This window comes from Adiantum capillus-veneris, chromosome 21 (assembly GCF_014529385.1).
Source record: "Adiantum capillus-veneris isolate H3 chromosome 21, ASM1452938v2, whole genome shotgun sequence".
In the NCBI taxonomy this organism is placed as follows: domain Eukaryota; kingdom Viridiplantae; phylum Streptophyta; class Polypodiopsida; order Polypodiales; family Pteridaceae; genus Adiantum; species Adiantum capillus-veneris.
Genome location: NC_140951.1, coordinates 61,123,998 through 61,148,174, shown reverse-complemented (window position 1 = coordinate 61,148,174; position 24,177 = coordinate 61,123,998). Strand labels below are relative to the sequence as shown.

The window sequence follows — 24,177 nt, the reverse complement described above, 5'->3', positions numbered from 1 at the left end:
ATTTGTTTCAGATGGCAGTAGTGATGACGAGGCAATGGAGATCTCAAATAACTCACTGGACTGCCTTAAACTCTGGTTTGAAAAGGCAGAAAAGTATAAAGAAAGCCTTCCTGATGAAGCCACATTTCAAACTATTCGAAATAATCTTAAGCCATCAACTAGTAAACGGGATGTGGAGGATTGGTTTAAGCGATCAGCCCAGGAGTCAACCGGATCAGTCAACCTATGGAAGGATGAGTTTTTTTTGCAAGATGAGAGTTTCATGGTATAAAATCCTGTCCCCCCCGCCCCCTTCCCCCCCCAATCTCTCTCTCTCTCTCTCTCTCTCTCTCTCTCTCTCTCTCTCTCTCTCTCTCTCACACACACACACACACACACACACACACACACACACCACAAACACTTCTTTTGTTTACAGTCATGAATTGCTCAAAAGGACGACTTTCTTCGTCGTCTTCCGTGGTAGGGATGCAACTCTAGGACAATATCTTCCGAGTTTATGTGAGGCACCTATCCTAATCTTTCACAACGGAATGTCACAAGAGGGGAATAATGCAACCTATGCTTTCAAGACATCATCTCGCTTCTTAGGTGGTCCAATGCTGCCACAAAATACTGACAAAGTTATCCTCGTCGACAAGGTTTTTGGGAGAGAATGTTTTGGTTACTCGCCAGGATATACTGGGGGCCGTGCATCATATTACTACACATACACAGCAATGGCATTATCTTTAGGGAAAGAAAACCCTCCTGAACTCTTAGAGTATGGCAAACATTTAATGATCAGATACAAGGGCGAGGTTTCAAATGATATTTGCAAATCATCAAAAGGTTGAAATAGTTGTGGTACATATTGAATTTAATTCTACAGGCATTTGTGGTACATCCGATCATCTAAACTCTAACTCTCTTGTTCCACCGATAATTGGTATATTGCATTATCTCCCTCCACCTCATTTGACTTTCAAGAGCACTTGAGTTGTTGAATACGTCTGCTCGCTTTCTTTTCTGAAGTTGCAAATGTCTGATTGCATGTACGGTTGTTGAAGAGGCCAATGCTTGCTTTTGTTGCATGCAATGAATGATTCTGCGATAAAACCACTGAAATAACTCCTTCAGACTGTTTGCCTTATTTTGAGAGCCTCCATGTTGTGTGTGTTTGAAGTAGGCATTTCTAGCCATGTAATGAGACTTCTCCAGGCCCTGGTTGTTCCATATACATGGATTCCCATACTTTTGGATGAAGTATGACAAATGATTAAAAATAATGTGTTGCAAAACAAGAAATTTATTTAGAAATCTAAACACAGACTCAGTACTAAGACTATCTGAGGTGCTTTGAATTTACCATCTAATGAGTGATTTGAGAATCAGTCCATGCTATCTTGAAGGATTTTTTCAGTAGCTGAAGGTTCTGTTTAAACTTGTTGAGATTATCTTGCGACCAATCATCATTCTCACACATTTGAAATAACGTGTCAATAGAACGCCACACATCACCCTTTGCATTGCAAGTTGTTGGCTCCTTGTCTTTCATTGCTAAATGAAGTTTTTCCCAGTATATATACTCAACTTTGCTAATGTAGGTAGAGTGATATACTCTCCCTCGCTTTGTTAGCTTCACATCTTTCATACCTTCAGACCATACATTGTACAAATATGGACATTAACAAGTGGTATATCCAGAACTGGTCAAAAATTAGTCTTGATTGTGACGACTCGGAGCCTTTCGCCACCACTTTGGGTCCATCACCTTTGCTGACTCCATGCAACACAAGCATGGAGACTTTGCCATGGCACCCATTCCACAATTATGCATATACTTCAGTGTTTTGAGGTCACCTGCAAGATACCATTGAACTTGAAAGTCTCCTCTCCCATCTACAGCCAATACCTCTCGATTCATTTGCCTATCAATGATATCTGGAATAGGGATTTGATGGAACACCCAAAATAAAATGTCATGGTCTTCTTTCTTTACCTGCAAGATTAATCCTTATGAGATACGAAAAATAAATCTAAAATTTAGGTACAATAGAGGGCTTGCTAGAGCTGTAAAATTGGAGATAATTGGATTACCTGAAATGCACCAAGCCACCATATGTTTATTTCTGATTGAACACTGAAGTATGAAGGGTCATCAGTGGGACATTTGGAAAGAGCCATATTCATTAATGTAATTGTAACTCGCTCTAACTTCTTCTCTTTAAGAATCTCACACTCATTTAGCTTTAAAACAAAATGTAAAATGCCACCTGTCTCTTCCAATGTGATATTGTAAAACTCTAATATTTTAGTTTGCAACAAAGTGAGGTCCATGAAGATATTGTTGTACTCATCATAAATAACAATAGTTTCCTATGAGCTATAATTGTCTTGAATATGAAATGGACATCCAATGAAGTCTGTCTGTTCATTATTGAGTTGTAGTCTTTCCTTCCAAACACTTGCAACTATTGGTAAAAGCTTAAACTTTATTCCCTTCTTCACAAACATGGAAGAGGTAGACTGTTGAATAGCTGAGTAACCTCTTTTACCAACTCTAAGGGAGTCCAATGTACCCTGGCAGACACTGCATTCTTTGAAATGATTTGTCAACGACATCCATTGCAAAACCTTAAACTTTTTATCATGCATTATATCATTTGCAAAACCACTAGTTATCAATGGTTTTAACTACTTTCCTACATTGGCCTTTAGGTCTATGTTTTCTTTGTCTGGATAGATAAAATCTCTACAAAGAAAGCATAACTAACATAAGCAAAAACTTAGATTAGTTTAAATTAATTAAACAATTTACAATGCTCACCTCAATGCTTGGATTCTTTTTTTAAGGCCGCCAGAGCCTACCTTCAACGTTTCAAGGTTTCGTAGTTTCTTCTTTCGCACACGAGTGCGTAATATTGTCTTATTATTTTGTAATGACCGTACCTTTGTTCGCAAGACCTGTGATTCTTATGTGCGCTGCATTACAATCTTTTGGTCCTCATAATGCAAGTTTAAAAGTCTCTGAATTTCATTTGCTTGGTGCTTTGGAAGGAGAGAGTAAGGAGAGAGCAGTTTTGGAAGGATACGTCCTATTTCCTTTAGTCATACATTCCATGTACATGAAACTCCCTCCAATGCTAGGACGTTCATTAAATGCAACTAAAAACGATTTATTCTTCAATCATCACGACCGTTATGACACTATGGCAAGAATCTACTTGTAAGTGCACTTTTCGAATGGTTATTCCAAGTTTACAATTGCTTTTACCACACCTATTTTTTAGAGAGAGAAAGTCAAAATTCTATTTTTCTTAGAAGCCCCTCTAAATGACCTTCGAAATTTCCTTGTTAACCCCTTCGTAGTTTAGCACACAGTAGAAGCCTTTTCCTTCAACCTGTACGCAACCTGAGCTACATTCGATTTACGGTTTTGCACGCATTGCCATGCATTATTATTATTATTATTTGCATTCATCACACATTAGAAGCCTTTTCCTCACTTGCACAGAACCTAAGCTGCATTCCATTTCCACTTCTATACGTATTGCCCTACATTATTTGCATCCCCTTAAGGCCTTGCGTTTCAAATTACAAGAAAAGATTTTTGAGTTTTGGATTGGGCTCTGAAGTAACAACACAACTGGTTTTCGAAAGCATTGTTGTGAGCTGCTCCAAGTTGCCTTTCGCTCATGGGAAGCATCGTAACTTGCCGGCCGCCCACAGGTCTCCTTCATGCGGATAGGGAAGAGGATGTCGACAATAGAGAAGGAAATGAGAGAATGGAGAAATGAAGTGGAAGAATGGAGGAAGGAGGAGCAATATTCTTCAAAAATGGAGTGAAGAAAGAGATGACATGCATAGGAGGATTGCTTCGCTCGAGGAGAAAGTGGTCATTCAAGATTCCATCATCCGAAATCAACAAGGTGAGCTTCTTGAGACCAAAAGTGAGCGACTTGAACAAGGGGAATTTTATTCTTCCATGATGGAGGAGCTAAACACAATCAAAGAACAAGTGCGGGTCATCAAAGAGGAGAAGGAAAAGAAGTCATCTTGGGTTAAAGTCATTACCAAAACACAAAAGAAAGTGGAGGCGGCCAAGAAGTGGATCGAGGTCGTCAAGAAAGAGAGAGTTTAAGAGGCTTCTTCTACACCTACCATCATCTTTTGAAGAAGAGCAAAGAAGGCGAGTATGTGCATTACATGTGAGGATTACCGACCTCAAGGATGTCAACAATATTGAAAAAGTAGCAGCTGTGACCGAATAGCAATCAATGTCTGGCATAGTAGAAGGCTCATGACTCAAGACATGTGTACAACAAGCCTTCCAAATGAACCAAAGTGTGATGCAGCATATAGGAACAAATTTAATATCCCGTGGCTAGGGGTCAAAAAGACGCATAGTGTTTGGTAACATATCTAATGTGCCCCGTCTATAGCCCAGCATCGCAAGCATGAAGACAGGGTCAGTCAATGATTCCTCATAAATCAGATGCAATCTTGGATGTTGATGTAACCATGCAACAGCTTCCCAAGTGACAAAGTCCTCGTGAAGACCCACGCGGCCAAACAAAATGAGCATCTGGGCAGATCGACTCTTCATCAGAGAACGTGCATCTCTGGCAGATAGGGTCGGGACCATCTCCTGCCGCCCAAGTGCCAACTGGAAGACCGGCATGTGTCAGCATCCACTGAAAGTAAGTAATCCGCCGGCTAATCCCCGAGGCTCCAAATGCAATCCCAAAATTGAGATAAGAAGGCATGAGATATGTGCCGATGCAACCAAGAAGGTGAGTGTGGAGGATGATGATGACAATGCAAGACGCAACGGCCTGTGTGAGCCGTGTACTCAAAGAAGGAAACAGTGTCCCCAAGTACACGATCAGAAGGCCAACGACATTCACCCGGATTCTACACAAGCTGTGATAAGGGACGTCCCTCCCAGATCCACAATCGCCAAAGTGATGCATCCTCTGAGGGGAATTAGGGTCCACAGTGAATCTCTTTCCCATAAAGGAAACCACACGAATAGGCTCCCAAGGTAAGTCAGAGTGCTGAGAAACTGTAAGAGACCCCGTGGCACAGAGTCTAACATGAGGGGCATCGTGACACATCGCCATATTATAAAAAATAAGTGTCCCATATCTGGCCTGAGTAATCTACCAACCTGCCCCCACCATCCCTCATGCTCCTGCATCTGAAGCTGCCAGTAAGTGCTGCCTGTGAATGGAATAGCCCCATCAATCCCAAGCATACGTGCTGCAATCCCATCTGTACTTGGCATGAACTTTGCCCCAACATGTGAAGCCTCTGTCCAAGTAAGGAAGGCACCAGCTGGGGCCCTTGTCCCATTGTGCCCAATCAATATGAGTCCTCACCCCAACTGTTGTCCACTCGGATCTGTAACATATGCATTCAAAACCAAAGGTTGTCTCTCAATCTCCTGCAAGCAACACGGAGGCCGTCTAATCAATCCATGACACACAGAGAGCCAGACCTCCAATAAGGAAGGCATAAATGGAGATAATCCAAAGGAGCATCTGTAATAAGAAAATGAATGACACGGCACCACTAGCCATCAGACTCAAAAGATCCAAATCTGGGCACTGCACCAGATAAAGCATAATACAGAAATTGCTTCCAAGGCTCAGCTCCAAGAAATAGCCCTTTGACAACTAGCTTTGAAAGAAAAGCCGAACATTGTATCTCTGGATCTATGATACCCAAACCACCTTCCTCCCATGGAAGAGTAACAGTACGCCAAGCCGCTCTCGGTCTGGTGTTGCATCGCAGAAAATTGTGCACCAAACGCCGCAATTTACGCAAGGCATCTCGATGCAAAATTCAACAAGTAGTATACCAAGCTGTAGCAAGGAGAATTTGATTTACCACTAAAGCTCTGTCGGCCAAAGATAAATGCATAGTAGAGTAGTGACAGAGTTTTTGACATATAGATTGCAGTGTCTCTACCCCATTGGCATTCCACCTCTACACCAACCTAAAAACCAAAAGACTTTTTCCAGTTGATAAGAGCAATTACACTCGCTACCTACTGTGCACATCCGCCATCGCCAGCCCTTCACCTCTCCTGCGTGTGCTGTATATGCCCCCCCTTCCCCCCCCCTCCCTTTTTTTTTTTTTTTGCTTTAGGGTGTGTTCTGTGTGTATTGTGTTTTCTCTATTTCGCCTGCTATCCACGCCTTTCGCCTCATCTCCCACTTCTTCTTCGACTCAGGCGTCAGCTCCAAGTTGGAATTAGGGCCATCGAGTCCAGTTGGAATTGCGGTCTACAACATCGGAGACGACAGAGGATGGCAGCAAGTACATGGCCGATGCAGTCAGGGGAGAATGCCTCTCACAACACCCCTTGGTGAGGCCGGCACAGCAACTTGGGTTCCTACAGGGAACCGTTTTGATCCTCCAGGAGGATACCCCGAGGAGACACCTCCCACTCCCGCCTCACCATCACCAGCCCCTTCACCCCCCCCCCCCCACCACTCCACCTCTAGTCTGACCCATGTTTCATATCAGGCTCAGGGAGCAGGGCACAGCTCAGCTGCTAGGAGGTCACTTGGCAATACTTTCACTGCCAGCTGGTTTGCTAGAGAGGGCCAGACTACTTTGCGCCCGCCCCTACTAGTAGAAACCTCGGCCTTCGGTACCATTCCCAGGGGCTTCTCCAACTTCAACATCAGCTGACGATGGGAGACATTCAACTATGCTTTTACCTGCTTTCTTGGGGACCCCCATCCTGATCTTGAGGCTGCCTACTTTAGAATTCATGGACTTTTCCTCACGGTTCGAGGAATAGATGCTCTTGACACAGCAGTGGGCTTCTCCTTCCCGCTGTGTGGCAAGGACCAGCAGGACTGGACTATGGACTCTATACTTGGATTTCTCAGGACACAGGCCATAGAGTTCTCTCCCTACACGAGAGACCTAGAGGTTACAGATATGGTCCAGACTCTTTGGCCATTGGCCAAGTTTACAGTGTCTCCCCCAGATGCTTCTGGCTGTAGATACATCATGAGACACTTCTTTGCAGATACCAGTGCCCTCCGTGCTATGTATATACACATGAGGATTCTTAGTCAAAGGATGTAGCTCAGGGGTCGGGCATCTTGGCCCTTGGGCCCTAATTGGGCATGTATTGGAGGCCAGATTGTCGCGAGGTCATTCGGATGTGGACTACTCTCCATCCAAACTGGCCTCAAAGATTGCTCAATTGGCTGCCGCGGAAGCGTCAGTTTTCACCCATTTACCCAATGAGGATCATCTCATGGAACGTCCAAGGACCACAATTTTTACATCATAGAAGTCGCCTGAGACTGGAGCTAGAGAGATGCCTAGTAGGTGGACCTATTGATATTCTGATGCTATAGGAGCACCACCTTTGTGAGAGCTGCACTTGGCGTTGTGGACATGTGCTGAGAGGCAGACATGAGACATTTTGGTCAGCTTCTTTTGGGCCTAGAGGCATCAAGGAGGTGTATGTATGACTATAGCTGTCACAAAGTGATGACGTGGCTACCGAGAGCAGAAACCCTAATTTCTGCCAGAAACCCTAATTCCTGCAAACCCTAATTTCTGACGGCTGAAATGCCACGTGGAAAAAACAGTACGGATTCCCGGAAATTGCGGCGGATATTACGGGCTGAAAATTCAGCTTTTGAGCGACGCAAAACTGCTGCTTTTCTCTACGCTAGGCCGAGAGAGAGAGAGAGAGAGAGAGAGAGAGAGAAGAACTGATTGCTTTATTTTTACCCTCCTGAGAGAGAGAGAGAGAGAGAGAGAGAGAGAGAGAGAGAGAGAGAGAATTTTTGCTTTTAATTCTGGAAGCTTTTGGGGCTCTCCTTTTGGGCATTCCTTGTAATCTTTAAATTGGCGGTTTAGGGCTCACCCTGCAGAGCATCTAGACGCAGAGTCTGAGAGTGAAACCCTAACCGCTCTCTTGTACTTTGACATTGATTTTATTCATAAAGAAATACCGAAAGGGGCGCCAGTCTTTGGGGCCAATATCTCTAGGCACGGAACTCCGCCGGGCCAGTGCAAATCTATTGATCTGTGAATTGTTTTGATGTGGTTATTTGGTGCTATGGTGATTCATTCTTGACTTGGAGTGTCCAAGTCTGTTACAGTGGTATCAGAGCACGGCCGATTTCTCTTTCACGGGAAATCCGATCCCCAATTTTTTTTCCGTGGCACCTATGGCTTCACGCAAGGATCAGTCGACTCCCTCTGCATCTGGAGATGCGGGCAGGGATCACAACGAAGATTCCGGCAGACAGTATGGCCCACCTTGGGCTACTCAGGCGGAGCATCGAGAGATGGAGCATCGTCAATTGATCGGCGATGCAACAAAGATGATGCTCAATTTTGCGAAGGACCCAAAATTTGCAAAATATATGAGCGAGACTTCTTTTTAGGAAGTGCACGAGCAGTGGCAGAAAACCACTACAACACCCCCGAAACCCGCTCTCAAGAAACCTTTTGCTCACAAGAAATATTCAGAGAAGGAATTAGAAGAGGTGGTTGATGCACGGATTGCTCAACTTTTTGACGCGCATAGGAAAGCCAAAAAGCACGGCAAAAAGCAGAAGAAAATCACTGACTTCCCGGTTATTTGGGTCGTCAGTCGACGTTTGACAAAGCAAAGAAACAAAAGAAGCGCGTTCACTTTGAAGGAGTACTCAATTCTTCTTCTTCTTCTTCTTCTGACAGTTCTTCTCGCTCTTCAGATTCGAGCGAAGAAGACATAAAAGGCAAAAAGCGAAGCAAGAAACAACGCTTCGGAAAGGGCAAGAAAAAGGCAAAGAAGGCTAAATCTCGCCCAGTGACTGATAGTTCTACTGAGGACTTGTCTACAGACATTTCAGACTCCGATGACGAAAACTTTTATGCGAACAAGAAGAATTTTTACAAAGCCAACCAGTATGACTTTCTGGAAGATAAAAGCAAGAAAGTCCGAGAGTTTAAGGAAGGTGGACACTCGATCAAATTTGATACTTTTTCAGGATACTCACATGCTTCGAAGGCTTTGTCTTTTATACAGCAGTTTGACATTGCTTTCGCGGGAGGACGCTACTCAAAGCACTCCAAGATTCGGAGAGCTGCCTCTTACTTTAAGGGGAATGCTCGCACTTGGTAGTCCACGCTTCCTATAAACAAGACTGCGCCAGTTAAATGGCTGAAATTTAAGAAGCTTTTTATTTCTTCTTGGTTGACACAAGAGTATAAACGCGATATACGACCTGCTTGGAACCATCTTCGGATGACCAAGAGAGATACAATAAATACTTACTGTGAGAGATTCTGGAGCTCTTTTCTACCCGCCTCTTCATTCAAGAAGATCTCGTCCAAAGAACAGATTGAACGGTTCACCTTGGGTCTACCTACAGAGATCCAAGATCACTGCTTGGAGCAGAAGTCAGCTTCTATTCAGGAGTTGATTAGTCATGCGAAGCGGGGCTTTGCCATTCACCTCTGGCAGTCTGACCTACCCCACAGATGAGGCCATGACACAACTAGATTGCTTCGTTAGCTCTGTTCCATCGAATTGAGATCGAACAAAATATTGGAAACTGAGAGAGTAAGAGAGAGAGAGAGAGAGAGAGAGAGAGAGAGAGAGAGAGAGAGAGAGAGAGAGGAGGGAGATATGAAATGTTATATTAACGTCTTCAAAAGGCCAAAGTGACCTATGAGACCAGAAAGTTACAATGCGGTGTATCTGATACAAAGTCAGATTAACAAAATAAATTAAACTAGGATAACAAAATATAAATACTGCGGGATCCTAAACTAAGCAGTACAATGTGAAGGCAATATGGGAGGGGAGTAGAGATCCATCTTCGTAGGGATCCATCTTCATCTGCACTGTGGATGACGAAAGAGTATGGCTCGAATCCTTTGCTGTAGCCTCCTTCGAAACTGTGTAGCTCCTCTTCCCCATCGGGGTCGTCTAGATCTCCCTAGCTCCAATGCTCGGTCTATGAGAATGCCAGTAGTGCGGGTAGACCTCTCCACTGTTGGCTGCTCCTCTATCTGTTCTTCTGGGTGTACAATATCTAGTGTAAAGAAATCTGTGATCTGTCTCTGGGGTTGTCGCTCTTCAGCTCTCCTCAGTAAAGTTTCTCTATGCCTGTGTAACTCAAGTAGATATAGCCCAAGACATCTCTGATCCTCATAACTCATGACCCTAGATAGAGGTCCAAAACCTTCCCTGAATAGACAATGAAAACGGCCTCGTATCTCATAGTACACTGTGCAATGACATATGTAATGTACTTTTGTCTCTGGCTCTAGATGGCATAGGCGGCATATCCTGCTATTTGCTGGTGTCCCTCTGAATCTGCCAGTCTCAATCTCGAGTTGATGTGATGACGTGCGTATCTGGCCAATGGCACAGCGCAGACCATGAGAAAGATGCGTGTCCATATAGCTAGGTCGAATCACAAACCCATCCCCTGTGAGGTGGAGAAGATGCTCTCTATAGAAAGCCATCTTTGTGCCCAACTCCTGTAACGGCTCTATCCATGTCCTCCTCATGTCCAACTGGATCAGATCCTGACGAATAAGTCTATTAATCTCTACCCGTGTCAGAGACCTCAAGGGTGCCTGTAGAGAGTATTGAAAAGGAGGCAACCTGTCCATGGTGAAACCATGTGTCTGAAACCATGATGCCATCTGTGCAAACCAGCATGATGTATCCCCATTAAGAGCTAATTGTCTAGAGGACTCTAGAGCCACCTTGGCATATCTGTCTCTAGTAGTATCCCACAGACTGTGTACAAAGGAGACTGATCTGGTAAGCGCCTCAATCTCCATAGGGGGGGCAGCTAATTCCGCTCAAATGATATCATGCGGTACGGAAGCCTTGGCTCTAATCAACCGAGAGATCATAGATACCCGAGGCTTCTCCATACGCCTCCAGCCATCTTGGCCTATAGAAGGTCCCCAAACCTGCACCCCATATAACATAGTAGAAGCAACCAAAGTATCAAAGAGCCATAACTTTGTCCTAGGTTCCTGGAACTGAACCTGCGAACACATCCTCTCCATTCCTCCCAGAGCCACACCAGCTCTAGTTAGTCTAGTCTCTGCTGCTCTTCTCAAAGAAAATCTCGGCCCCGTAAAGACTACCCCCAGGTAAGTGTATGCATCTGTATACTCCACAATCTCCTGACCATATTTGAAGGTAGGTACTGATCTCCTAATCCATTGCGGTGTGGTGTTAAACACCATAACCTTGGTTTTACCTAGGTTTACACACAGTCCACTATCCTCTGAAAACTGCGTAGTGCATCCAAATGTCGTTGCATACCTTCTGGTGAGTCGGATATCAGCACAATATCATCAGCATATAGTAGCAATGGGATCCACGTCCCTGCCAGCTGGGCACCCCTGTCAAAGAGGAAGAGAAACTGAGTGTGGCAAAGACATCTTCATGGGCAGAGATGATAACAAGGACAAAGAAAAAGGCGGACGAGGCTGAAAAATGGATTGAGGTCGCCAAGAAAGGGAAAGGTCAAGAAACTCCTTGTACACCGACGCTTATAAACATGACTCTTGAAGAGGAACAAAGAAGGCGGATGCGAGCACTGCATGTGAGAGTGACCGGTCTCAAGGATATAAACAATGTGGAGAAAGAGGTAACAAGCCTTATATCCATGATGGGGATGGAGAAGCCTTTGCACACAAAGGCATGGAGGGTAGGTAAGAAAAGTGATGGCACGGGAGAGTCGTCAAAGGGGAGAGCTCTCATACTACGCTTCCCCTCGTTGCAAGAGAAGAAGGAATTCTTGAGGAAGAGGCCTACTCTCAAAAAGACAGGTATTTTCCTCGGTGATGACCTGACTCTCTCACAGCTCGCACATATGAGAGAGGTAATGCCAGAAATTACAACGGGCAAGGGAGAAGGGAAAGATAGCCTTCTACAGAGATGGACGGGTGGTGATTTTAGAGTGGCGTACTGCATGACTGTGCGAGACCTATGGGACCACACTGAAGATGGCTACCTGGAATTGTAATGGGTCTATGAGGTTGGACATGGGTGCATTTGAGGAGAGTTTCAAAGACAAGGATATTGTGTTTTTCTCAGAGACTCATCAGGTCCCTGGACAGGTAATGCCACATGTGGTGGGATACAGATGGGAAACAGCTCACAGGACAAATGCGAGATCTGAGCACGGGAGTAGAGGTTCAAGAGGAGTAGCAGTGCTATTCAAAGAGGAACTACAACCATTACTACATATTATACGAAGAGATGGGAGAGAGATTTCATGAAAGAGTGTTAGGTTTTTTTACCTTAGATTGTTTGGGATACCGATCGTCGTGGTTTAGTCGTGTAGCTCTGCATAAATTGGTTACCGATCGTAGTGCTTCAGAGGGATACCTCGTCAAAAACCACAAGGAGTGTTAAGAGTTTTGTCAAGCTCAATGATCATACAATGTTATTAATTGGTTGTTGTTCGATTTTTATGTTTAAAAAAAAGGAAACATGCAAGTCTCGTTGCATGGGGGAGTTTGCACAGTCCTCCCCAATTTTTATAATACGAGGGAATGTGCCATTCCCACGGCAGCGTGCAATTTTCAGTGTGTTCATTAACTGCATTCTGAGTGTCAAAAATCAAAAAATAATAATGTTTACTCACCGCGCGATTGAATGTCTATCGCCAATGAACTTGCTTGTATCAACGATGTTGGGCATCTCCTGCACTTAACCCGCTGCAAGAGACGACATCCCTGGGAGGATACCCCCTTCAAGAAGATTTTGTGCTATTGTGAGAACACCACATTTTGTATACATATCGATCAAACCACCACCAAGCATGAAATCGTACTCCCAACAAACGTTGACTAGCGATCATATCGTGAATTCTAATATCTATGGCTGTGTATGTCATTGCATGTGCTGACCCGCATGCCTTCTAGATTCCTGTGTAGGCGTAGTTGATTGCGTCTGGATAGAGACCCTTCTTGCGATCGGTTTTGCACAACCTGTAATCGATCCATTTCAAGAGGCGACATTCCGGAAACGAAACTCCTCAAGCACTTTTTCCGCCCATATCAACCTCTTGCGTGGAGCTACATGCCTTCATGCATGTGTACGGGATTGCATCTGGAGAGAGGCCCTCGCTTCGCATCTGTTGAAAACAAAATAGAGCTTGCTGGCCCTGCCCTTGTGGAGCAAATCATGCAATCGGCACATTTTAAGAGTCGACACTCAGGACACGAAGCTCCTCGAGCACTTGCGCAAAGCCACATGCCTTGAATGAATTTGGAGAGATATACTTGCTTTGCGTCTGCTGAAAACAACCTACAGCTTTCCCGTAGCACATTTGGCATACATATCGACCAAGGCATTGCCAAGCACGGAAATCTTTTTCAACAGCCCCTGACTAACAATTTCAAAGTTAATTTTTAAGCCCATATCAGCATCTTGCGTATAACCACATGCAGTAAAGATGCACACTTATGTGATTGCATCTTGAGAGAGGCCCTCGCTTTGCATCCAATGAAGACAGCCAAGAGCTTTCTGGCCCTGTTCTTATTGCGACATCCCACAATCAATGCTGACATTCCAGATAGGAAGCTCCTGAAGCAATTTTTGTGCTCTCTCAAGCGCACCACATTTGGCATACATATCGACCAAGAGATTGCCCACATAGCTGATAAACGTTAAAAAAGAGGACAGTCACATGGACGGTCGCCATGCTCTCGTTGTGCACATTCTGGAATCATTGCGTTCATTGGAAGTGGTGGTATTCCGGACAGGGAGCTCCTCAAGCACTTAGTGCTTTCTCAAGCGCATCAAATTTGACATACATATTGACCAAGGCAGTAATAAGCACAACATCTTTTTTCAAGAGTCTTCGACTGATTCTGCCAACATCAGCATCTTGAGTAGAGGCACATGCCTTCAAGAGGCATGTGTAGGTGATTGCACCCGGAGAGAGGCCCTCGCTTTGCATCTGCTGATAATAGCCCAGAGCTTTCTAGCCCTGCTCTCGTTGAGTACATCCTACAAACAATGCAGTCCAAGAGGCGACGTTCTGGATAGGAAGCTTCTCAAGCACTTTTTGTGCTTTCTCAAGCGCACCACATTTGACATACATATCGACCAAGACAGTGCCAAGCATGACTTCTATTTTCAACAGCCTCTGATTAGCAATATAATTGTGAATTTCTATGCCCTGCCAGCGCCTTCAAGATGCATGCGTAGAGCGACATGCCTTCAGCATCCTGCATAGGTGATTGCATCTGGAGAGAGACCCTGACTTTGCATCTGCTGAGTAGCACACATATCGACGAAGACAAAGCCAAGCACGGCTTCTTTTTTCAACAGCCTCTGAATAACAATATAATTGTGAATTTCCCTGCCCATATCAGCACCTTGCGTAGAACCACATGCCTTCAAGATGCATGTGTAGAGCCACATGCCTTCACCATGCTGCACAGGTGATTGCAGTTGGAGTAGAGTTTTCTGCCCTGCTGCAATCAGTGCATTCCAAGAGTCCACGATGCTCTGAAGTCACTGCGTGAAAAGCAAGGCATCGATAAAAAAAGATGCATGCGTAGGTGATTGCATCTGGAGAGAGCCCTTCGCTACGCTATGTGCCGCTGCTCTAAATTTACTGCGTGAAAGCGAGACGTCGATAAAAAAGATGAGCAAAGGAACGGTCATGTGCCACGTGGGAGGACGAGAAGCCAGATTTTTGCAATGCACATCTGGTCACCTTTGCAGGATCAATGACACCAGCCTCCAATAAGTTCTCATACTTGTCAGTCATAGCATTGTAAAGAAGCTTCTCAATAACAACAGCACCTTCAGTCCCTGCGTTATCTGCAATCAAAGCAGCGGGAGCTGGTAGAGCCTTTTGTACAATATCAGCACCGAGCTTCTCTTCAGGATCTACAATTGTGTCCTTGATACCAGGGACCAAGGCAGGAAGGTGAACAAAGGCTGCCCCTCCACCCGGAACAATATATGACCTCTTCAATTGCAGCAAAAGTAGCATTCTTTGCATCTTCAATTCTGAGTTTCTTATCTTCCAGCTCAGCCTCTGTGGCAGCTCCCACCTTAATGACAGCAACCCCACCAGAGAGCTTTGCTACTCTCTCCAACAACTTTTCTTGGTCATATACAGAGTCGGTTTCTGCAAGTTCTTTCTTGATTTGAGCAATGCGAGCTTGGATTTCATCCTTGGTGGCTGCATCGGCGATAATGGTCGTTGAGTTGTTGGTCATTGTCACCTTCCGGGCAATCCCCAGCTGCTCAACAGTAACACTTTCAGGCTTCAAGCCAAGATCACTGGCTATGAACTCAGCACCAGTGACGATGGCAATGTCCTGCAATAAGGCTTTCCGTCTCTCACCAAATCCTGGTGCTTTGAGAGCAGCCACTTTCATGATTCCTCTCATCTTATTCACCACCAGAGTTGCTAAAGCTTCTCCTAATACATCCTCAGCAACAATCACCAAAGGAGCATTCAGCTGTGAAACTTTCTCTAGAACTGATAGAATGTCTTTGATGGTGGCTAATTTCTGATCAGCGACAAGGATTCTTGCATTATCAAATTCCACAATGAGCTTTTCCTGGTTAGTCACGAATTGAGGGGAGATATACCCCCTGTCGATCTCCATTCCGAGCTTTTCCTGGTTAGTCACGAATTGAGGGGAGATATACCCCCTGTCGATCTCCATTCCTTCTTCGACTGTGATTGTCGTCTCAAAGGACGATGATGATTCAATTGACAACACACCATCTGGACCAACGTTGTCGATGGCATCAGCAATCATGGTACCTATGGCAACATCATTACCGGAAGAAATAGTCGCCACAGCTTTGATATCATCACGGCCCTTGACAGGTCGAGATTTCTGTCAACGGAGAGAGGGAGAGGGAGAGAGAAGAAGAAGAAGAAGGAGAGTATTTTAACGTCGTAGAGAGACGGATTTTCTGTCAACGCAGGAGAGAGAGAGAGAGAGAGAGAGAGAGAGACTGCAAAAGCCGCTGTTTTTAGCTAGGCCACGTTTTTTTTAGAGCTTTACAGGCCCACGTTTTTAGCTTTTGAGCGAGATTAGTTGGAGCCACGTGGGCTATTGAGGGGCCAAGGAGAGGAAAACGGACACTACGCTAATGAAGTAACGAGCCGAACAGACTTTTGGGAATGAAAGTAGAAAGAAAAAGAGCAAGGCAAGAATCTTTGTCTTACCTTTCGACAACGCCATCCTTTATTTAATCTATTCGCTATACAAAAACAAAAGTTATTAACACTTGAAGTAAAAATTTTATTAGTAACTTCTCCCAAAGAAAAAGGATGCACGACCCAAGCTTTACTCCTCAGGAGCGAGCTCGCTTCATCAAGGAGGGGAAGTGCTTTGGATGCGGGGAACATGGACATATCTCCGCGAAGTGCTCTAAAAAGGCACATAAAGAATAGAATGATAAGGACGACGACAGGCCTGAGTGTTCGAGAGCAGCTAAGAAACGTGGACGAAAAGGCAAGATGAAAACAGGACTGGTTCCAGATTGTGTGGGTACCGATCCCGACACTATGGACGAGAGTACAGAACTTTGCCAAGCTTGGGGCAAAGTGAAAGATCAAGAGGCCCTGATTTTCTTTGATGGAGGAGCCAAGGCCAACTTCATTTCACTGGAATTGGCGACGCGGCTCGAGATCACTCCCGATCGGATGGGACCACTTGCGGAGGTAGTTCTAGCGGCACCCGGCAGGGACGTAGCCATTACACCTGTCATTGGCAAACTTCGGTTGCATTGTCAGGGGTATTTGGGGCATGAGGACTTCTTCATAATGCCTTTGGAGGGTTGTGATGTTCTCTTAGGGATTCCCTGGTACCACAAGAACAACGCCGTGGTCGATTATCGGGCGAGAAAAGCGACTTTGACTACAAAGAAGGGCAGAACCATTGTACTTGATATTAAACTGAAGCGCGAGTCTATCCCTATTGTATCGGCTTCAGCAATTTCAAAATTAATGAAATCCAATCTGTTTGTTTACTCGATCTTTATGAAAGAATTGAGCGATAAGGATAGGACAAATATGTCTAAACTTGATAAAGAACGCCAAGATTTTCTCCATTCTCACGCCGATTGCTTCTCAGAGGGCCTACCAGGCGAGTTACCACCTACTCGTCCTGAAGATCATACCATTGATCTGATACCTGGAAGCACACCACCGAACCGGCCACCTTACCGTGTGAGCCGAGCACAGAATCAAGAGATTATGAACCAAGTGAAAGACCTCTTAGAAAAGGATCTTGTCCAGCCTAGTACTTCACCGTATTGCTCTCCAGTGTTGTTGGTTTTGAAGAAAGACAGATCTTGGAGAATTTGCATTGGTTATAGAGCTCTCAACAAAATCACCATCAAGAACAGATTTCCAATTTCTAGGATCGATGATATACTTGACAGGTTATAGGGATCCTCGTGCTTTAGCATGATTGACCTGAAGAGTGGATATCATTAGATCCGAATCGCGCCGGGAGACGTCTACAAGACAGCCTTTCGAACTACTTTTGGGTTATTTGAGTTTTTGGTGATGCCTTTTGGCTTAACCAATGCTCCTGCGACATTTAACCGGATGATGGACAGGATTCTTCGAGAGTATAGGCTATTTGTTGGCACTTTCTTTGACGACATCAATGTTTTCTCCAAGAATGAGGCAGAACACAGAGATCGTCTGCTTCAGGTCTTTCAGGCATTACGAGATCACAAGTTAGTGATTCATGCAAAGAAAAGTGAATTTTTCCTTACCAGAGATACACTTTTTGGGACACACTGTCTCAGCAGCAGGAGTGCAAATGGATCCGGCCAAGATAGAGACTATACGTGATTACCCGATTTGAAGAATGTCCATGAAGTTAGAAGCTTCTTGGGACTGTGTTCGTACTACAGGCGGTTTATTCGTAAGTTTGCAGAGGTTGCTTCCCCTTTGCATATCTTGACACAGAAAGGAGTCCCTTTCTCATGGGGATCCACAGAGGTGACTGCCTTTCAGACATTGAAAGAGAAATTGACTACGGGACCAGTTTTGACTTTGCCGGATTTGCAGAAGTCATTTGAAGTATAGTGTGATGCTTGTGGTCGTAGTCTGGGTGCGGTCTTAATGCAAGAAGGCCATGTCATTGCTTATGAGAGCCGATTGTTCTCAAGGCCGGAGATGACAGCACGGATTTATGAGAAAGAGCTTTTGGCGGTTATCCGTGCTCTTACTCAGTGGCGGCATTACCTACTCGGAGCTGATTTTATTGTCTTTACAGACCATCAGAGTTTGCGCTACTTCTTGTCACAGAAGCAGCTTTCGGAAAAGCAGATGCAGTGGGCGAACATCTTGTCACAGCTTCACTTTCAGATTGTCCATGTGCAGGGACAAAAGAATGTGGTGGCAGATGCTTTGTCTCGGAAGCCGTTGGTTCTGACTATTTCCGTGATACATCATAGGAGCTTCGAGGAGATGGTCGACCAGTATGCCACAGATACAGATTTTGCAGATATTTTCACACGGATACGGGATGGGGAGATAGTAGCAGGATACTCCATTTGGGAAGGCTACTTGATGAGAAAAACCATGTTGTGCGTTACACAGCCGTTGAGGGAAAAGGTTATGACTGAATGCCACTGTTCATCTTTTACCAGTCACTGCGGCATTGCTACCACCATGAAAGGGGTAGAGAGAGACTTCTTTTGGCCGAGACTCAAAAAGGATGTGGAAGAGTTTATGCGCAGTTGCTTAGTATGCCAGAAGGTCAAGTTTGACAGGCATAAGGCACAGGGATTGTTACAGCCTTTACCCATACCCACCCGCCCCTAGGAAAGTATTGCAATGGATTTCATTTTTGATCTCTCGAGAACACAGAGTGGTCACGATGGTATCTGGACTGTTATTGACAGATTTAGCAAACACACTCATTTCATTCCAGTGAAGAAAACAGCCAAGCCGGATCACTTAGCGAGACTGTTTGTGGCCCAGATCTTCAGATTACATGGCATGCCTGAGACGATTGTCTCCGACAGAGACCCAGATTTACGAGTTTGTTTTGGAAGGCAATTTGGGAGAACATTGGCATGCGGTTGCACTTCTCGTCATCGTTCCACCCGCAGACTGATGGGCAATCTGAGAGGCAGCGCAACGACAGAAAAAGGCAGCGGATCGCCATCGTCGCGACTTGAAATTGAAGGAGGATGATTGGATGCTCTTATGTTTTGAGAAGGCACGCCTAAGAAAGAAAAAGGGAAAGGAGAGGCTTTTTCCAAAGCTCAGTATGCGATACTACGGACCTTTCCAGAGCACTGGAAAGATAAATGATGTCTCCTTCCGATTGAAACTGCCAGATACTTGGAGGATTCACAATGCATTTCATGTGAGTCTCTTGAAACCTTTTAAGGGTGATGTGCCTGATGATGGGGAGCCTAATGAGCAAACCGAAGTGGAAGAAAACAAGGAGATCCTTGTTCCTGAACGGATTTTGGCACAGAAGGATACGAAGAATAAAGGTAAAGTCCGAAGGCGGTTCTTGGTTAAGTTCAAGGACTATCTTGCATTTGATGCGAAGTGGATGGAGGAGGAGGACCTAGCAGATACTCCTCAGATTGTGAAACTTTTCCTCGATGCTTTTGGTTTAGCATAGTCTACTCCAAACGGAACCCAGAATTCAGCTTGGCCGGAGATCTGGTGCAGTGGGATGCACAGGAGGGGAGTCACTCCGCTCCTTTGTCAACAAATGTGTAGCGCAGATAGTGTGTCGTGCTCTCTACAGTGGGTGCTCCTCAGTGCAATGTGCGTGACAATCTCACTCAAAACAGACTGAAAAAGGAAACAATAGACAACAACTGAGCTCACAGAGACACAAGAACAGTCGTAGACCACAACAAATGACTCGACTATCTCAAAGAACTGATACAGACTCTGGCGTGGCAGCACACTCAGCTCCAGCCCAGGACTCTCAGGTACAATGGGGTGTCGAGGCTCAGATGTGCAGGGATGGTGAAGACGTGCTGGGTGTATTGACTCCCTCTAGACGACTACGTTGGACCATATATCTAGAAGATGATCCGATGACACAACAGCTGCTACCCATATGTATAATCATAAAGGACCACCAACAGCTCATAAATGTCAGCCATCTAAATCTATCCCCAACTGACAACAGAGTGGTGGTGACCGGGCCACTGGCCACGATGTCCACTAGACCACCGTCCGTATCCCCTGCCACGTGTCACTGCCCAGCCAAGAGAGTCCGTCCAGTCCGGTGTGAACCAGCCTCGGCTAACTTAACCTGTGTCCTATGAAAGTGACACTGTAGCCTACTACAGGTTGCCCGCCACAAGACCGCTCACCGTCTCGGTGAGAGGAAATACTAAAAAAAACTTGAAAGAAAACCAGTAGGTGCCGCATCTGTACGTCTTTCGTGAAGCAGGAGTGGGGCCCAACCATGACCTTACGTGCCTCAAAAGTGGGGTTAAAAACACTGCACTACTTGCAAACGCCTTAAGCCTTTGAATAGGCGAGAACCTAGTATGATTGCATAGTCCAAGAATCCAATTGGCAAAACAGAATGAGGCTCCGCTACAAAGAGATACGCTCGGTTTGGATCCAGCACATCTTTATCATTGATAACCATAGTGAGAGGAAAATGACTTGGTCCATGCTTGCAAATGAACCCTGCAACACTTTCTACATAACACTGTTCTCGAAAAGAGGGATGACACCACAAATAAGATTAAGCTCCATCGTGATGGCAGAACGAAAAGCATTAACAACAACGGGATGGCAACCACGTGAATGCTTGAAAGCCACAAGGAAACCAGGTGAATGCTTGAGAGCCGAGGGGTGGGTAGGTAGTAGATAGGGGGCGAGGCTTAGGTAGGTAGGGCGAGGGCGAGGCCTAGATAAGGTGAGGACGAGGGGTAGGTAGGGGAGGGCGAGGGCGAGGCCTAGGTATGGTGAGGGCGAGGGGTAGGTAGGGGGTAGGTGTCACGGGGACGTGGCAACTGTTAACTATGTCACGAGGACGTGGCAACTGCTAACTTTAGTTGTTGGTTTCTTTCCAAGGGGTTTTGTTTTATTTTTGAGACCCTCTTCTTGAAGTAGCAAACGGTCGGACATTGCATGGCCAATGTGAACGGTAGTTTCACCCGCAGATGGGTAGTGGTCGGCACTGGAATTCGTATGGTAAGAGGATGTCTAAGCTCAGAGCAAGATCATATAGGTCCCCCCGTCGCACTTAGCAAGTTGGTGGATACTAGGAAGTGAACTCAATAAAGGCCTAAAGTCAACGTGTGACTACCAACAAATATCCGATAGTTGTGCCACATTGCATTTTTGGATGCGGTCCCAATGAGGATAGATGGTCAGAAGACCAGTGGGAGCCCAACGGAAGCATCTCCTAAAATTTAGGGAACTGCTATTTTGGGCCGTGAAATGTGTTCGCGTCATTACCTCCGGTATGACTAGGGGAACATTTTACAACTCTGCCGCGAAGTCAACTGGGCAATCGGTTGAGATATTTTTAAGCGGTGAACCCGAAACGGGGAAATGCTTGTAAATGTGCCAAGTGTCATTTTCTCATGGACTTTCCTCATGCAAAAAAATGGGTGCTGATTTTTAAGTTGGGAGAGGCCTTCATTTGCAATTTGTCACAGGTTAAGAGCTATGGAGTGCTTCCTTTCCCTCTTATGTACAGTGCGGTGCCAGGAGTGATGCCCTGCACGCTACGCACTGCCCTCTCTCTCCCCTACGAGCAGTATGTTATGCCCCACTAGTGGGCTTTTCATTTGACCAATGTACAGTTATGTGGGTTCATGCGCGATTGCCGAGGCAAGAGCCTCTTGCACAGGTATTGCATTAGCTAGCGGCTAATCCCCCGCAGGTACAGGTGAATTCGGAGAGGTTTCACGCCAGAAATCTCGTCCGATTCAAAGGGCAAGTAGCCCTACAGGTGCGGGAGCTCGAGCTCTTGCTACAGATGCGACCGGCACGAGAAACGGAGCCCAAAACAGGGAATTACAGCCTGCTGTGTATTTTTGCAGGTTTAGGGTTTCGGCCCTAAACGCACCCTAATACCCCCAGGAGGTTCGGGGACGCAAGGGAACCACTGTACAGGTGAGTTGGCGCATTTTCGGGGCAGAAAACAGAGAATTCAGCGTGCTGCAGATTCTCGCCAGGTTTTGCAAAGTGTCCGTATGCGTCGGGAAAGTCACCTATTGCGTGGGGATACTGACTGTGAAGCGTCCTAGTACAGTTATGCTGCCGAAATCGGGCCAGAACGTGTGTCTCTAAGCCTAGATTGTGCGGGGCAGCTTGTAGGAGAACACAGGTTTTATTCCCTCTGTTAAAGAATAAAGAAATACCGAAAGGGGCGCCAATTTTGGGGCCTACACGTTGTCGGCATCTGCTCGGAGCATTCTAGCTCCCGAGCCGTGTGTGGACTTAGGTGTTAATCCTCGTTACAGGTTACCTTTGCAAAGTACTCTGTGTGTGTCTAAAGTAAAGAATTTCGGGTGAAAGCCAACATCTACCGCCCTACGGGCCGGTTTCATGGTTCCATTGCCGGGACATCAATCACTTTTTCCTTAAAGAGTGAGCCTGGATTGTTTTGGGTAAAGACACAGAGTGCAGGAACACGGGGATTACACTATGGCCAACAAGGGGAAGGGAATTATGGAAGAGGGTTCCTCTTCAAAGGACAGGCAGGAGATTCCTATGGTTTTTGAGATTGGCGAGAGCTCACGGCCACGTCAGTCTGTACCTCCTGTCAACGTGAATGTCCCTCCAGTAGTACAGGGCTTTATGACTGGGCAACTTGAGGATGATGCGTTCAGACTCAGTTAGTTGCCGCAGTGAATGTCTTTTTGCAGCTGGTGCAGAATTCGAGGTTTATGGAATTCTTGCAAGCGCCACCAGTGCAACAGCAAAATAGGCAACCTACGCCGCGTACGGAGCTTGTTGATGCTCAAGCCCAGGTACTTCATGCGGCGCAGGAAGAAAGGGAACACTCGCATGTTGCGGAGTCGGGGGCTCCAAAGCAGGTTCCTCCCGTGCTTGAACACGTGGCTAGAACGCCTATTCCACAGGTTATGCCAGTTCAGCCCGCCACCGTTCAAAGCCAGCATGCTGTCTTCAATGGACAGGGAGCTGGATACCAGGCTATGCACTCAGTTTTTCCACCACCCACGGTACATCCTGGGTATTTCGGGGGTGGATCAGTGTTCCAAAGTATGGCTGGTTATGCGCCTGGAAGTCGGCCGTGCATGCCAGGAACAGTGTTCGGGGGTATGCACGGCATCATGCCAAACCCCATGTATGGTTTCTTGATGTGGAGGATTCTTCTGCCGAAGAGATAATGATCTCTCTTATTAAGAGCTCATTGTAACTTCAAGGCTTCGATCTCCTTGCATAAAGAACTCAAAGGGTTAGAGGGACTTTTCAAAAATACTGAGGTGGTCTCTACCTGAGGGGGATCGGTGAAGAGCTTCCTAGCCCCTTATATCCTAGCAGCAGCCGCGACAAACTCTTCCAGAGTGGCTTCAGGTCGGAGACTTTCTCGGAGATTTTACTGAGAAGTCTTGGGAAGAGCCTTCCCCACCCATTTCTTGACCTGCGACCAGAGACTTTTTCCTTGTCATGAGTTCTGCAAAAGTCTCATGCGACTGTAGCACTAGGTTGGCCAACTCATCCAGAACCTTCTCTTGGAAGTCCCCTAGTCTGAAAGCTTCACAGAACTGCCTTCGTAATGTGGCCCAAGTCGTAAAATGATTCTCAGCAAATTGACCGTACCATTTATTAGCTAAGCCATCCAACGTTGATCGGAAGAGCACGAGGTAGGCGTCTTCTTTGTTGAGCAAACGACCCCTACAGAGAGAGACAAATATCATAGCATGGTCGTGTGCATCCTCTATGGAGAGTCCTCTGAAAGTCGAAAACTTTATGTTCACCTTAGCCAGGACGCTTGTGAGCTCTTCCATGGCTGCCTGTTTAGGAGCTTGCTACTCAAGAGCATGCTGTAACACAGTGGGCGAGAGCTATAATGGGGAAGGTGACCTAGGAGGTGAAGAACCGTTTTGAGGGAGTGGGGGTAGCCGCGTGGGAAGGCAGGGGTAACGGGGTTGGTGGACTTCTTCTCGGCACAAAGGGTGGGTACTTTCAATGGTAGTACTTCAGAGGACTCAAT

General features: G+C 45.8%; 1 long non-coding RNA gene and 1 pseudogene across 1 annotated transcript in view; both read right to left on the bottom strand.

Moving 5' to 3' along the window:
* Nucleotides 1–1,327: 1,327 nt before the first annotated feature.
* LOC147431034 (uncharacterized) overlaps nt 1,328–24,177 on the bottom strand; it is a 37,862-nt gene continuing 15,012 nt past the window's right edge. Inside the window, exons 2-3 of the long non-coding RNA XR_015185666.1 lie at nt 2,080–2,122; nt 1,328–1,981 (exon numbers count right to left, since the gene is read on the bottom strand). This is a non-coding gene — a long non-coding RNA (uncharacterized LOC147431034). The remainder of the gene's footprint in view (nt 1,982–2,079; nt 2,123–24,177) is intronic.
* LOC147431035 (ruBisCO large subunit-binding protein subunit alpha pseudogene) lies at nt 11,788–15,898 on the bottom strand (annotated as a pseudogene).